The 17,473-nt window shown below is 33.3% G+C and overlaps 1 protein-coding gene across 1 annotated transcript in view; it reads right to left on the bottom strand.

The window, feature by feature from the left end:
• Positions 1-224: 224 nt before the first annotated feature.
• Positions 225-17,473, bottom strand: part of Smp_044750 (putative marvel-containing potential lipid raft-associated protein) — a 56,874-nt gene continuing 39,625 nt past the window's right edge. Inside the window, exon 4 of the mRNA XM_018797687.1 lies at positions 225-729. The gene's annotated coding sequence lies outside the window, so the exon portion shown is untranslated. The remainder of the gene's footprint in view (positions 730-17,473) is intronic.

Genomic DNA, 17,473 nt, shown 5'->3' on the forward strand with positions numbered 1-17,473 from the left:
CATCATTTAAGTTTATACACAGACATAATTAAATAGACAAGCTAATCTTTATGTCATGCATTAGGATGTTAATAAATGAAAGAAAGAAAAACAAACAAATAAACAATGTGTATAACAACAATGTTATAAATACACATACTACTAATAATATGAATGTTCATATAATCATTAGTAGTATGGTTATTAAAATGAGTAGTATTAGTATTATTATTATTATCACAACTGAATGGATTATTAAATGAATAAGTAAAACTAATCTCAAATTAATGACATTATATGATAATAAAAGTTTTTTTTTTAAAAAAAGACTCTCATATTTATACCATGATTAAAAATAGTAGCTTAAAAACTAATACAGCTTAAAAAGAATTTTCTTTGATAGAGAAAAGTGAAAAAATATTTATACGGAAGGATGATGAAAAGTTTTATTATCATTATTATTATTATTAGTTATACGATATGTATAAATGGAAGCCCAGTGTAGATATGTATATAAGTTTAATGTTACAGTTGTTAGTTGACAGTAGTAGTAGTAGTACTACTACTACTACTACAACTACTCAACATAGCAAAATTGAGTAGTATAAATAACAATCTTGATATGTTTAATTTCATGCCTAGAAAAGAGTACGTACGGTGAGCGATTAATTTTTTTAATATTACAAATGTATATATATGTTATTGAGTTAATTATGATATGGTTAGTTCAATTTGGGAGAGGAAATAGTTCTATAAAAGAAAAGAAAAACAAAATAGGGGAAAAAGGTTAATAACGATAACGTTTAAGTGATATACAAGAAAACTAAAAGTCATTTGTCATTACATTAAATAGGAATAATATATTTGTAAAATCTCAGTGAATGAATTTGAAGTAAGTTCAACGTTTCGCTTGGCAATCCGGTCCAATCTTTTTCATTTGCTGAGATTTTACAAATATATTATTCTTATTTTTAATGTCTTACATCAATTCGGCGCCCGAATATTGTGAAACTATTCACTCTAATTTAGACGAAAGTTCTTATATATCATTTGTAATTAATTTCATAGAATAACTTACCTGAAGTACATTCAACTAGTTATCAAACAGTATCAGCCAAAAACACCTTTTATTATTTCCCGCATCAAATGTTTTTTGATCATGAGTATTAATAACAAATTATTAGGCATTAACATCAACACCCATTAGGAAGTTTAAAAGTCTTGAGTAAAACGTCAACTATATTTAGGTCGACTAGATACTGTAAAAGAATTCCATAAATCAACGACTTAATTACTCTATAGTTCACCCTAGTTTTAAAAGGTTCTTCATTCGAAGTAAATTAGTAAGCTTACAAATTTAATAAATAAAATGCTGTACTCTTCAGAAATTGAATCAATTTTGATCATTATGATGAGCATTTCTATGCTATCGAAATACTTGCTTCTTATTATTGAACAAATCAAGGGAGATACCATTTACTAAACTCTTAGTGGGTTTTTTCCAACAAATATCTCTCCTAGCTTTTGAAATACTCTGTAAAATACATACATTAGTTAGTATAACGGATTTATGGAGACTGTGGAATTTCCAAAATTTAAACGAGGAATCGACCTTAACTAGAAACTGTGTTCAGTGGAGTTGAAGTGTATTGAGTGTGAGTGTTATAGTTGATCTAAGTCGATTTCGAGGTAACGAATATCCCCAACAGTGAGAAAGATTTTCACTGAAGATAAGGGAAGTTAGTTACACAGTAACATGGATTGATTGAAGTCAGACTTGTAAACCATTAGATTCTGGATCAATGGTCTAGGTGTTAAACATTCGCGCGTAAGTTCTGAAGATTCTAGATTTAATTCCTGGTTGTAACATTGTAGATTGGCACTGTTGAGATGTCTAAAATTGAGACAAAACAGCTCTACAGTACTCTTTGGCTTTCGATAATTGTATAACTAAGATCATTTCGTAATTTAAATTTTGTTGACATACGGTATTTGGATAATATTACATACCATATACATAATAATCATACAATGTCACTTATATAATCAATAATGAATTCATCTAGCATACAAGCACTTACCCTTCTAGTCACAAACACACATACACACACATACCCATGCATCAGATAGATACTGTAACTATGACCATAATAACGTTAATTAATTCAATAAAAGTCATTGAACTTAAATTTAGGCTAATTCACCTTAACAATCTTTAATTGAAAATAGAATTTTAATTTAAATATAATAAATAAGAGAAGTCAAGTAAAATTCTTATTTCTCAATTATTATGTATAGAAAGTTATGATCACAAATTCTTAACATAAATATTATGATTATATAATTGTAAAAAGAAAAGAAATATAGGGTAAGGTATGCATATATTTATATAATACAAAAAGTAAACTAGTATTGAATTTATAACCATCAAGAGAGAATATACATGTTCTACAATGATATTGGTTGAAGATTAAATAATAGAAAAAGGTGGATAGAAAATATTGCTTGATTTAGATTAAGACTCATCAGTAAGCAGTGTATATGTAATATTCAGTAGACTGATACTTCTTGGTAAGATTAAACTTACTTATATAGCTTACTTTTACACTTTAAGTCAGTCAGTCAGCTACGACGTAGGACCAGGCACATATATGCATCGGTCCAAGTTGCCATACCTCACTCATTAGCACAACAAGATGAACACCGGATTCACAGAAGTAGTTAATTTAGTGAGGGTAATATATAAAAGATAGGTTGTATATAAGGATATAATACAGGAAGGAAGATAGATATGAAGCGATTTTGATCTCAAGGTTTAAGGGAAGACAGAAAGTGTATACACCTGCGCCACTGTGATCAATTCTGAGCCATGTCACCCACAGTCTCCAACCATTGGTTACGATAGTCATGCGGACCCCAACCAAGTAGTCTGCATCTACCAACATGGCTCAGACTAGAAGTTAGTGACTTCAAGAACTGATGCCACGTTTGGGTTTGGCCGTCCCTAACTCTCTTCCAACCACCCCCAATACTAGTCAGCATAGCGCGTCGTGGTAATCGGTGTTCAGGCATACGTAACAGGTGGCCCAACCATCTCAGTCGGTGAAGAATCATGACCTCATCAACTGATTAACCATCATTCCCTAATACCATGTGTCTAACCTCACTATTACTTACCCGGTGATCCCAGCAGATGCGAGCAATATTTCTAAGGTATCTGTGGTCAACTACTAGCAACTTACGAGTATCTTCTACTATTAATGACCATGTTTCACAGCCGTAAAGTAGAACAGAACGAACTACTGCGCAGTATACACTTTAAGACGTTGTCATTGAACGATTTAGAAAACAAACGATCTTATATAGGATTGAGTTATTTATAAGTCGACAATCTTTAAGTAGTGAACTATATTAGGTTTCTATGATAATTTTAATACAAGTAGCAACTTTATGATTTGATCGACGGGACTGGATTCACGTTTAAAAGGCTAACTAAACATAACGTTGGTTACTACTCAATGGTCAACCGTTTGTTGATTCGATTCATGGATTCCACAGCTTAATAAGTAATTTTTGATAAACATTATAGATAGGGCACCATACCATACTGATGACTCTGAAATTACCAATAATACATTCATAATTCAAAGGTAATCATATTACGAACTAATGTCAGCTGTAGAAACGTTGAAAACTTGATCGAAATTGTCATACATCTAATTTGTGTTTTAAAATATTCAGCACTAAACATCAAAATTGAACTCGAGACTTTCAGATCACACAAATTCCATAGTACCATTACTGCCAATCAATCTGAATTTTATGGTACGAATATGATATCTTAAAACTAATATCGACAGCGAATAATTTTATAAACTTCAGAGATTATAGCTTCTCATAAGAACGTGGTGAAATCCATCTAAAACAAAATCAGCAGAGACCATACGATTAATAGTTAAATATATGTTTGTGAACAGATTTTTATAAATGGATAATAAATATTTCAATGAGTTGAAATTACTTGTTAGATTACTAAAAATTAAGAGGCTATTGAAAATTGATTCATCCTAGTTTGCAGATGCTTAGTAGTTCTCATCCGTAACTTAATAAAGTATTTCGTTGAACTGTTGCTTACCAATAACATTAAAAGTGAAACACATTATACCATGAACGTTATGAAAGTTGAAAATGCTGACTGTTTAATTCCTTAATTATTGATCTGAATAAATATGGCTCACTCTGGATTTCTGCGTTGATATACTGAGAAGAATTAAACTAAACTTGGTTCGAACGAAAAATCTTTATACCAATATAAATCACTCAAATGAACAATTAATTATACTGAACATAATATTATCTCTCATCCATATTAATTGTAATTACAAGTTTCAAGATAATCCCAATTAAAGTATCCTGACGAATATACATGAGATTAAACAGTATGATTCTCGTTGTCAGAAAAGTTTTTTTTAATTTATCATTGAATTTAAAAACGAAACAGTTAAATTTTAAGTTAAAAAATTGACTAATTACTTTCAGTGAGATAAATATCAGTTGACATAACAATAAGTCAGAAGTAACATTGTAGACTATGAAACCATATGATACAGATGTGAATCACATTGATAGAAGCAGTGACAAGTGGAGTTCAATCAGGTCTGTTGTGAGATATCAGCTCACTGAATACATTGGTGAATGATTGCTCAATTTCGTGGATTGGTTGAAGTTAAACATTAACACTGTTGGATGCCGACCAGCCCAGTGGTCTATCGGTTAAGTGCTCGCGCACGAGACTGATAGGTCCCGGGTTCAAATCTCACGAGGCGGGATCGTGGATGTACACTGCTGGAGAGTCCCACATTAGAACGAAACGACCGTCCAGTGCTTTCAGGTTTTCCATGGTAGTCTAGCTTCAATTGACTCATGATTTCAACGATATATCTCATTGGTACTGTTAATTGTTCCAATATTACAGGCATAATTCGCTAGTGACTAGTATAAAACTTAGGTCAAGTAAAATTTCGCTACGACTATGTACAATCGTCTAATATTTTATTAATTCAATTAATTTGTAATACACTACAAAATTCACCTGATTCTAACTATACTTGATATTTAACAAGTCAATATCTTGAAACTATTTAACAGACCTTTGTCATATCTCCTATAACATTTGAATGCAATGAATAAAATGAAGCAATTGTCTGGTAATTTCTAAACTCAATAATTATATATATATATTATCAACGTGTGTTAGAATACACTTTTAAAGTATGCTAGAAACTAAATCATAAAAAAACCTTTCTGTTACTATGTATAAATTAACTAGATAGAGTGTGAGTCAGTCTATAGTATCCATGTTTATATACAGAGAGAGAGAGAGATAGAGAGAGAGTTGCTTTCATCTTATATACAAGCAGAATAATTACTGTTAATCAATATTATTGTATCTAACTTAATGTGTGTGTGTGTGTGCCTTCGATATCTTTTTTATACACGTATGGTATAATAAATGTCACTGTCAATCTTCAAATTCCATTTTGATTTATTTCAAAAAGGAAAAAAAAGAAAAAAAAGAAAAACAATTTTGAAGTTTCGTAATTCTTTTTTTTACACAATAATGAATCATTTAATGTTGAAAGATTTTAAAGAATTTAAAAGAAACCATGGGACTTTTGTTTTTGTTTTGTTTTAAGAGAAGAAATGAATCCGATCATACAGTATGTTTCATGATTTGAGTTAGCTTATAATAGAGCTCAAAACCTTTTTGTTGAAATGAATTCGTTTTTGAAAATCACTGATACTTGATGACTACGTAATCTAAGTAGGTTATAGTAATTTTATTTGACAATATAATAGTTAAGCCATAACAACAACAATAACAATTGGATTTTAGAATTGAATTCGATGAAGTCTGTGTTATAAGCCTTCAATTTGTATATAAATCAGATTATAGGTAGGTGATGATATTGTTTTGTCTTGATATTACTTTCTTAATCAGTCATTGATTCAACGTTTATTGTAGATTTATTTAGATGGTGAATGGGTATTAATAAATGAAACTAGTCAGTAAGCTAATGGAATAATTTACATTCCTAACATCAGTGGTTCATCCTCATATCATAGTTATCCTACTTTGTAAAAGATACAGTTTCTGCAATATTTCTTTGAATATCTTTGTTATAAGATAAAATATCTCGGTTACATAATCAAAAATAGGTTATTGTTATCAGTTTACTCGAACAATGATTCGAATCAGAAAATCTCTTCTACTACACATTTAGAATAAACTTGAAATGTTAGATATATTGTTTGTATTCATGGAAGCAATATTTAAACCATTGACAATGATAACATATATTTAAAATGAATCTGGTCATCGTCAAGCTTAAAATGTTTATTAACTTGAAATGATAATGTATAACCGCTTGAGTGTATAATATGAATTCTAACTGACTTATAATGAATTACCCTTGGAGTTCTAATGAAGATGATCAAGAAGAAGTCTAATATGTATATATAAAAACTAACTAGTAAATATCTGGACAGAAATATGATTCTTGAGAATTTACATGAACACAATGCTTGTGAATTAAGGCTATATCGAGGCAATACGTACAGTATGCATATATGCCAATTACAGACTGACCAGTTGCAGTCCTAAAACATCAATTGGAAGATTCAAACAAACAATACCAAGTGAATTTAAACTTCACCCCGTTGCACAAGCAAGTGGCTATCAAGACTCCTTAGCTGAGTAGATAACGCGATGGCGTTTGAAGCGAAAGGTACTGGGTTCGAGTCTCAGAGTGAACATCAACTCTGTGATGCAGGTACATCCAGCTGACGAGTCCCAAATAAGACGAAACGCGCGTCCTAGATTTCACTGCTAGCCACTATCCATCTTTGCTTACAGTATTTAACATAGTTTTTTTAATTTATATACAAACGTCCTAAGTAAATAAACAAGATAAATAATAGTTCGTTATTATATCATAAATCCTCTTTTTCTCAGGATTTACATATAATCTAAGGCGAATGGAATTAATCAAAATACAATTCCAAAATGATGTCATAATAACCAGTCATTATTGATAATTCCAAACATTTTTTATCATTTTGAATGTAGTGAACATTGCTGATTGAACTAATATTCTACAATTCATACAGCTACCATTTTGGAGTCATTAGTTAAAATCTGCCAAAGATATTTGATAGCTTCAATTTTTATATCACGTAAGCATAGTTAGTGAGAAATAAAGGTAACAACATGTAAATTGAGAGAGTCAAAACAATGATATTATCAACGATCATAAAAGCAGTTATGATAAAAAAATAAGACTTCAAAATAAATTACATGTGAAGAAATATTGAAACTGAGGATCTAAACAAATATTAAGAATTAATTTATCTGAATCACTATGAGTAATTCCTGACCCCATCATCTAACTTCTTTAACCACTGCTAGTGGTTCGTGTGTGTGACCTCGACCAGTTAGTCTACATATATTGACATGCCTGTAGTGATGAGGGAATTGATGCCTCATGGCAGAGTAGATTCTTTGACACCATGCTTTCATAGTTAGATACTTAATCTATAGAACTTGATCACCAGTAAGAAGAGCTTGAAATGCATGAAATTGGTCACTGGTCAGCTACTAATCAATTATGAATAAATCTCAGTCCTAAAGGAGGTTAGTCGTGACCCGAATAGGTCAGTGATAATATCTTAAACTATGGGGTTGGCTGACTCATAATTGAGTCTGCCATGAGACATTAATTCCCTCATGGCTACAAGCACACCTCTTTGACTAGAGCCAAACAACAAGAAAGCTAGTTCCAGGGTCTCCCGTTGACTACCATCACCTTCCATCTCAATATAATGTACGGGATATCAAGTCATGTAGACTGATTGCCGTATTGCAACTTAATTCGAAAGAATTTGATCAGCAATAAGAATGACTTAACATATATAATATTGGTCACTACCTAGCAAAGATTTATCATTTTTCATATGTAAGTACAATTTTCACAGGACGAATGTGAAAAAATTTAATATGAAACAAAATATTCTTAAGAATTGTTGATTATACCTTGATTGTAAACTACTTAAACAAAAAGAAAAATTTATTCTTGACATATATATATATACATAATACTTCATTTGTAACTGTTTACAAAGTGGTAGTATCATTTAAAATTTCTAGAGTTGTTTATCATTTTATATATAAAAAAAACAGGTCATTCTTTTGTGTATGTGTGTATGAATGAGTGAATGTGTGTGTGTGTGTATGTGAATTTTACTTGCTAAACACTAGTATAATTCGTTTCTATTAAGAAATTAATAAATTTTGATAAATTTATTGAAGATAGAGATGAATTGGACATTAACTAACTAGTTAAGAATGATAAATAAATGAAATGAACACTAAAAAAGAAAACAACAACAATAACAACATATTAATCAGTTTCAAAATCTTTAAAATTTATTATCATACTTTTCATAATAATAATAATAATAATATATCTGTATATTATTTTATAAATGATATAATGGTATAAATAATATATTTATTTCTTTTAATGAATTGTAATTTTATATAGTTGAAATCATGAGTCACTTAAAGCTAGACCACCACAGAAAACCTAGAAGCACTAAACGGCCGTTTGGTCCTATTGTGGGACTCCTCAGCAGTGCGCATCCACGATCCCGCATTCTCGAGATTCGGACCGAGGACCTATCAGTCACGTGCCAGAGCACTTAACCGATAAACCACTGAGCCGGCCTCCGATGGTGTTAATGTCTAACTTCAATCAATCCACGAAGTTGAGCAACCATTCACCAATTGTCTTCAGTGAGTTTCGAGGTCGCACAACAGACGTGGTTTGAACTTCACTGGTCACTGCTTCTCACTGGAACACCAGGAACTACCTCTTAAAGCCAGTCACTAGTGAGCATATGATTATAATCAGAAGGGGTTTTGTGGAGATTTAGTATTTTCATAGTTGGAAGTGTGAGTCATTTGAAGCTAGACCACCAGGAAAAACCTGGAAGCACTGCATGGCCGTTTGGTCCTACTGTAGGACTCCTCAGCAGTGCGCATCCACGATCCCGCCTTGCGAGATTCGAACCCAGGATCTATCAGTCTCGCGCGCGAGCGGAGTTCTAGTGAGAAGCACTAACCAGTGGAGTTCAACCAGGTCTGTTGGGAGATATCAACTTACTGAAGACATTGGTGAATGGTTGCTCAACTTCGTGAACTGTAATTGTTTTAATATGAATTTTCGTTATTTTTTAATTGTTTATATTAATCTCATATTTATGGACTATATATTTGTGTACCTAATTTTGCGTGTTGTAATTTACAGTTGTAAACTCTAATGATACTACTATAGAGGTTGATTATATCAAATTAAATAGATGAGCCGTGAATATCTGATCTATTGGTTTGAAATTAATCGGTACAAGAATTCGTTTAGTTTTATTCAGTTAGTCAGTCATATAGTATACTTGTATCATACCAGTAAAATGGAATTATCAAGATAAATGTTGAAGTAGCAGAAGTAATTACAGTATTGGTAGTGGTAGAAACCATGAAAGAAAAAAATATAAGATAATTTTAAAGTTCGAAATCTGAAGGGAAAAAAGAAAAAGTGAGTGTATATGTGCCATTGTGAACGATTGTGAGTCGTATCGGCCAGTATGTCCAACCCTTAGTCACAATAGTCATCAGAGCACCAACAACCTGGCCTACATTTACCAACACGGTACAAACCGGTCACTGATTCCATAGACTTACATGATATCTTGGTTTTACCACCTTTAGTTTTATTTCCATCTACTTATAGATTGGCTATTCTCGTGAATCGAAGTTGTCGGTGGTTGGAGTATGACCCGAAAAGAGTGGATAGCTATACTTTTTTCAATGTTCATTAAAAAAGGAATATCTAGAATTTCGCTGTTAATCTAATTTGTGAATACTGTATGTAAGAGCATGACTTTTATCGGAGATTCCAGTTCAAACATCTAAAATTATTTACGTACGTCTCCTGTATATAAGCCAGTTTTGCTCATCCTAACTTGCCGGAAAAAATACATATAATGTAGAAGTTGGGGCTTGAAGCGAAACCCTCAGTGGAAATAATGCTCTTACATGTAGAACTCACTTACTAAACAGTCGAAATAAAAATCCTCGAAATTACCCTGTACAACACATATCTTACACAACGAGAATACGATGCTTCACATATCACAAATTCGTATCCTAAACCATTAAAAGCGTCAAAGATGACACTCATACTTGTCGATCATTGCTATGTTTATCTCTGATCTCCATTCTAACCTTATTATTGACTCTATAACGTTTTCCAACACACTCTGTTATTTGTTTAGATGCAAGTGACCAGGTATAAATGCTAACCAGGGTTACATATTTGGAGCATATCATTGAGTCCATTCCAGATTAAGAAAAAGTACTAACATCCTCTAGAGTTTAGTATTTAGAATTTCAAATTAAATAACTTCTTATCTTTTGGTCAACTTAGTCACTTTTTTATAACCTAAAGACAATACTCCCTTAATTAGCGTTACATATAATTTAAGATTTGTTTTCTTTATGAATCATTATCACTACTAACTGACATTATTCTAAAGTATCATTATATCATTGCATATCTACTGTGAATAATGAATTGATGATATCAGCAACAAAAAGAAATCTAGAAGATAATTTACACTTTCCATTTTACAGAGAGAACAAACTGCAACACAAGGCCACATCGTGGTGCTTCTGAGTAGTGGTGTAACCTCACTAGTTAAGCTGGGCGATCGGAGAAGATTGGACTAATCCATTAATCTTCTGAACCTGAAATACTCGGAGTCTATTAGCGAGGCTCTAAAATAGTAAAGGGCCGCCCTTTGTATGTGAGTACACATATGAATTTCATGACTTTCAGCGCCTGTGATCTGTTTGTGTAGGTATATACAAATGAAACGTGTGACGGGCTCGCCGAAAACGATCTATGTTAGATAACCTACCTTATTTCAAATAAAAGCAACTGCCTAATCGGACAGGTTAATAGATAAAACGTTAAGTAGAAAAGTAATCTGTAGAAAAACGCCAGGGAGATGTGAAAATCAACCCTCCCAGAGAGTGCCTATGTGTATGCCACGGGATAGATGAAAGTCTATGTACAGTGGTATACATGTAACGCATAAGAAACAGACAGTGGTAACAAATACGAATGAGGGAATTGGTGACCATCTACCCTCTCAGGTAATGAATATACCTATTTGTATGCCATAGGATGGAAAAGCGAAACCTTGTATATTACCAATTTGCACGTAACGTATATTTGTTCCCCGGAGCAAGTATGCCTATGTGTAGGCTATATGATGCATGAGTGAAAGTGTATACAATGCCAATATACATACAAAGTATACTTAACCCTAATGAGAAGTCCGCGAGCAAAGACTCGGGGGGTTTCCAACGATTCCCTCACAAATCACATTCACTTGATGAATTTATTAGTCTTCAGAAACAAACTCTTTCTAAGAAAAGCCACTCAGTTTCATCAATCTCCAATGGCATGAATACCGAACATCACTTTACGTAGTCATCCAAAAAAGTTAAACCAGTATTTGATCATTTTAACCAATAAAACATATTTTAGACGTAATTCTGACGAAATTACTGATTATTACTTTGTGTTTTCAATATAAAAACAATAAACACTTCATCATTAAAATCTTTCAATAAAATTTGTCTCAGAAGTCACATGCAAACAATCACACATACGCATACACATACATACAAACATACATTAAGGAATGTATTCTCACTCGTTTAATAAAAGTGAAATGTACATATATTCTAAATATTGGATTACTTCAACACTGAATTCGGCTTATCCTATTTAACATCGAATGTATAGTATTCTGACAATCAGTTAACTGAGTAAACCAAATATATCAAACAAATCTTTTCTTTAATTAATTATTATACTTTAAAATATTGTATGAGTTATATAAGAGTAGATACAATTAAAATTTTGTCTGTAGCTCTTCTAGGATTACTGCCAGTTTCAAAGCTTAGTAAACGAGGAGGGTTGGACACGGGGTCAGCAACCCAAACCCCGTAAAAAATAACCATACTAAAAAACGCTAACCAGAATAAACAATTTAAACTCTGTCCTTGAAGTTGAAAGATCTTTATCTAGAAGAATTATGACGCCACATTATGAAAGCCGATATTCAAGGTAACTCTCAACAATAGGTTCCAAGCCTTACAAGAAAGAGGAAACTACTATGGAGGACAATTGGAAAGACAGATCAAAGAAGAATTAACTTCAACGTGTCAGAAGGTTTAGGGCCAAAAGAAATGTCATCATTAGGAATGGGTGTCTATCGAAATCGTGGACAAGACTCAAGAAAGGAAGAACAAGAAAACAGCAATTAACGACAGATGAACAAGAACAAAGAAAGTTAAGGCATAAGCTGAATACACAGAAACAAACAAGCAAGTGAAGAATGGCATTAGAGCCGACAAGCAGAAAATCGTGGAAGAGCTAGCAGCGACAGTGGAAAAAGCTGCAAGAGAAGGAAATATGAGACGAATATATAATAAGACGACAAATATTGTAAACCAGAGAGGCCGGTTAAGGGCAAAGAAAAAAAGCCGATTACTGTGATTCAAGAACAGAGGAACAGACGGATGGATAAATTCGGTTGATTCTTGAGTAGACCACATTCACTGAACCCAACGAACATCGAAGCACCATAAAATGACCTTCCTATAGATATCCCCTCACGAACGATCGGAAAAATCACCACGGCCATCAACTGTTGGAAAGCAAGGCAAGACAATCATCGGGCCATTTTCGACACTATGGTGTACCTCAGAAAATTGTCAATATCATACGAGATTCATATGACGCACTACAGTGCAAAGTGGTGCATGGAGAACAACTGACAGATGCATTTCAAGTGAGGACCGAAATCAGTCAAGGCAGGCTACTGTCTTCGTTCCTCTTTCTTCTGCTGGTCGACTGGACTATGAAGATTTGGACGTCGTAGGGAACGCACGGAATAAAATGGACAGCTAGGAATCAGTTAGAAGATTTGGACTTCGCAGATGACCTGCCCCATCTATCCCATACACACGAACAAATGCAGATGAAGACAACTAGTGTACAGAAGCCTTTGCATCTCTAGGCTGTGACCATCCTCCAGTCATATCACCTTGATTTTCCAAATAACTTTGGCATGAACCACAATCAATAGAATTTGATTAGCCTTAGGAAAGACTTGACGTACATGTTATTGTTCACAACTAAGTGATCAATTGCAAATACATCTCGCTCCTATGGAAAGTCAGTTGCCTCTAAAATTGCTCGGCAGTGATGGTTGTGATTGTAAAACGGAGTGAAAAGGGGTCGGAAACCATAAGACTGCATTAGTTCCCTCACGAATACAAATACAGCTTGCTAGTGAGTACTGACCAGTATGATACCAAGTTTCAGGAATTCTTGTTGACTATCTCCAATCATTTTACAAACGTTATCTAGACCCAGAGATGGTTCAGTTTCACGGTAATCAACTACTTCATATACTAGGGACATACTTTTGTTAATCACACTATAATTAAATTAACACTTTATCTATGAAATCAATAATACTTAATTATTCTCTACGCACTTTTGTTTTAGATAGAACTATTTCATACATTTTTACTTCTTTCGACTGAGACCTACTACAATATAAAACCATTAAACAAATCTATATGACGGAATACATAGTTTCATGTTTTCCATAATACAACTGTTCAACTTCCAGTATGTCTCATGATTTTTCAATAGTAGATTAATGTGGAGTACAACAGCTGTGTATTTACTCACTACTTAGAATCAATATATATGCAAAATAAAAAGCCGTAGATATGTAAACATTTAACCCAGAACGATTGTTTATTTCCAATAGCCCGTCTAGCGTGTCAATCAAGTTGAAATATATATGGATATATATTAATGTGTTTTTATATTCAGTACTGTTAGATCACTAAAGTGAATTATAAATGTGTACTGATTTATAATTTATGTTCGGTTATTAATACTGAAGGTAGGCCAGTAGGTTAGTAAAGAGGGGAAAACATAATATCAAGATATATATTTCATAAATGTATAGTAAAGTGTTCAGTACTACGAAAGGTTACGGGACAATAAATGGAAATAGTGACAACACCAATAAACAAATAGATGATAAATCATTGAAAGGTAATCCTGATTTATTTTTTGATCTGGATTGTTTAACTTCATATGCTTATTCTTTGTCTAACTTCCGTTCTCGATTATTTCTGGAGTGCATTACGATTTTTAGTGTAAGCGGTATGTGTAGTCGATTGAGTTTCACAGTTTTGTTACGTAGGCCGCTGTTGTATCTGGCATGTCGTCTCTTTAACGACCGGGGTATTCATTCCATTGGGTCTTTAGTAATACTACTACTTATAACTGGTAATAGGGACCACTGTAATTCCTCGATCTTAATGCTTATATTGAGAAATGAAATTCACAACAGTTCACACTATGCAAAGTGAGAATACTGAAGACTGATCTAATGAAAATTTTTTGGCTCTTCAAAGGCATGTCCCCAAAATGTTCTAAATTAATTTTGTCATTATACCGAAATACAATGATTTATATTAGAACAACATATGTAAGCGAACAATTGTTTTCAATTAGATCGTCATCAGTCTTTACTCTAATATACATGAATATTTATATGAAAATGTTAGACCAATCAAGGCTATTTGAGTCAATAATCACAATGAAATAGAATACGTTACCAAGCCTAATAATAGTTAAAAGTACAAGTTGATAGTGGGAAGACAGGTGTACTGATAGTAGTAAGAATATATTGAATTATGATAACAAAAGTCTTATCAATAATTAAACATAAGAAATAAGAGGTCAAACGTGGGTAAATAGACTAGAATAGTAATCATAAAACATTAAAATCATTACGTAATAAGAAGTATGTAAGTAAATAGATAGTGAAGAATACAAATGGAAAGAGGTAGAAAATTACAAACAAATGATAACAAAATTAAGATAATAAAAATAAATTTTACAAATAATAATAATAATGTCATTTATTAAGTTATGTCCGGCCATGGAAGGGATAGGGGGGTTACGAATTTCTTCTGTACACATAAATTGGGATGGAGAATATACGAATTCCTATGGCTTCTGCTATATGAAGTAGACGGGAGCGAACTCCGTTTGGAAATGATGGAGGTATACGATAGATCATTCGAAATGATTTCGATTTATCTACATTATGACCACTATCAATTAGATGTGCCAAGATAGAACTGAGTATTGTTTTTGTTTGGCCCTTTCCAAACCATGCTGGTAGATGTTCACCCATTCGTTGGTTAAGTTGCCTAGTAGTACGCCCGATATAGCTATCTGTATATAGCTATCTAAGTTTAAGACCACTTTAGTTGACAGCAGCCAACAATACAAGAATAGTAAGAGTACTACAAACCGCCTACTTACCAAGCAGCACCGACACTCTTTAACTAAACTAAGAAATGAGGAAACCTTGATCATAAGCAAACCTTATAAAGGAGGAGGTAGTCCTGATGAACAAAAAGGACTACGTTGAAAAGATGGAAACAATGCTTAGTGATCCCAACAAATTTCAAAAAGTCACCAGTCATTACGATATCAATAAAAAAGTGGAAAACCAATTGACTAATTCTCTTAAGGATTTAAAGAAAAAGGGAATAATTACACAAGAGATTCATGATTCTATTAAACCGACTGGATCTTATACGCCACGACTATATGGTTCGCCCAAAGTTCATAAACCAGGTCTTCCACTGCGCCCAGTCCTAGATATGTTCAATTCCCCTTACCACAAAATTGCAAAGTGGCTAGTACGTATCTTAGAGCCCTTGCACAAATCAATTGTTAGTACGAGTGTTAAAGATGTATTCGACTTCACTACCAAAGTGGAAAATATGAATGTTAGTATGAAAAATATGTTCTCACTAGATGTAGTATCCTTGTTTACTAACGTACCACTTATGGAGACTATTGAGTTCATATGCGAGCGAATAACAGAAAAACAAATCAACATTGGCTTGCCGGAAGATTGTCTGAAAGAATTGCTTTTAAGATATACAATGAATGTTCATTTTGTCTTCAACAATCCCTTTTATAGACAAATAGACGGAATAGCCATGGGCTCACCTCTAGGCCCGATTCTCGCTGATCTCTTCTTAGCAAAGCTAGAAAATGGCCCACTTAAGGAGGCTATTAAGAAGCTCGATCTATACTGCCGCTACATCGACGATACATTCATTGTCGTGGATCAGAACACCAGTAAGGATGAACTACTAGAACAGTTCAACAGTGTACATCAAGCGATTAGCTTCACTGGTGAAGGCGAGTGTGACAAAAAGCTGAATTTCCTTGACGTTACACTAAGCAGGCGAAGTGATGGCTCGTTAAGTAAAAGCGTGTATAGAAAAAGACCCTCTGCCTGCCAATACACTCACTTCTATAGCTTTACACCTATCCAATATAAAAGAAACTTGGTTAGATGTCTCACTAGTAGAGCAAATAAGATCTGTTCTGTTGATACTTTAAGTCAGGAACTGCAATTTATCTATAACCCACTGACAGAGATCGGCTACGCTGCTGCGTTCATTAAAAAGTACATGTATGATACAAGGAAGAAGTCGGAGATTTCAACTGTTCGTAAGAAACCTTTATACATGAAATTACCATTCAACGGGGATGTAGCTAGTGAAACTCTGAAAGATAGGTTAACAAAAGTAATTAGTAGAACTTTCTACGCAGCCTATCTCGCATTGACTTTCTGGAGTCGACCAGTGATGTCTACTCAAACGAAGAATAAGTTACCTGAGTTGGCCTCCTCCATGTGCATTTATAAGTTCAGCTGCTCCTGTGGAGATAGCTATATCGGGCGTACTACTAGGCAACTTAACCAACGAATGGGTGAACATCTACCAGCATGGTTTGGAAAGGGCCAAACAAAAACAATACTCAGTTCTATCTTGGCACATCTAATTGATAGTGGTCATAATGTAGATAAATCGAAATCATTTCGAATGATCTATCGTATACCTCCATCATTTCCAAACGGAGTTCGCTCCCGTCTACTTCATATAGCAGAAGCCATAGGAATTCGTATATTCTCCATCCCAATTTATGTGTACAGAAGAAACTCGTAACCCCCCTATCCCTTCCATGGCCGGACATAACTTAATAAATGACATTATTATTATTATTTGTAAAATTTATTTTTATTATCTTAATTTGGTTATCATTTAAATTCACTTGATATTGTTTGTTTGAATCTTCCCATCGCTTTTGTTAGGACTGCAACTGGTCAGTCTCTAATTGGCATATATGCATACTGTGCGTATTGCCTCGATATACCTTAATTCACAAGCATGGTTAGCAGA

This window comes from Schistosoma mansoni, chromosome 5, assembly GCF_000237925.1.
Source record: "Schistosoma mansoni strain Puerto Rico chromosome 5, complete genome".
In the NCBI taxonomy this organism is placed as follows: Eukaryota; Metazoa; Platyhelminthes; class Trematoda; order Strigeidida; family Schistosomatidae; genus Schistosoma; species Schistosoma mansoni.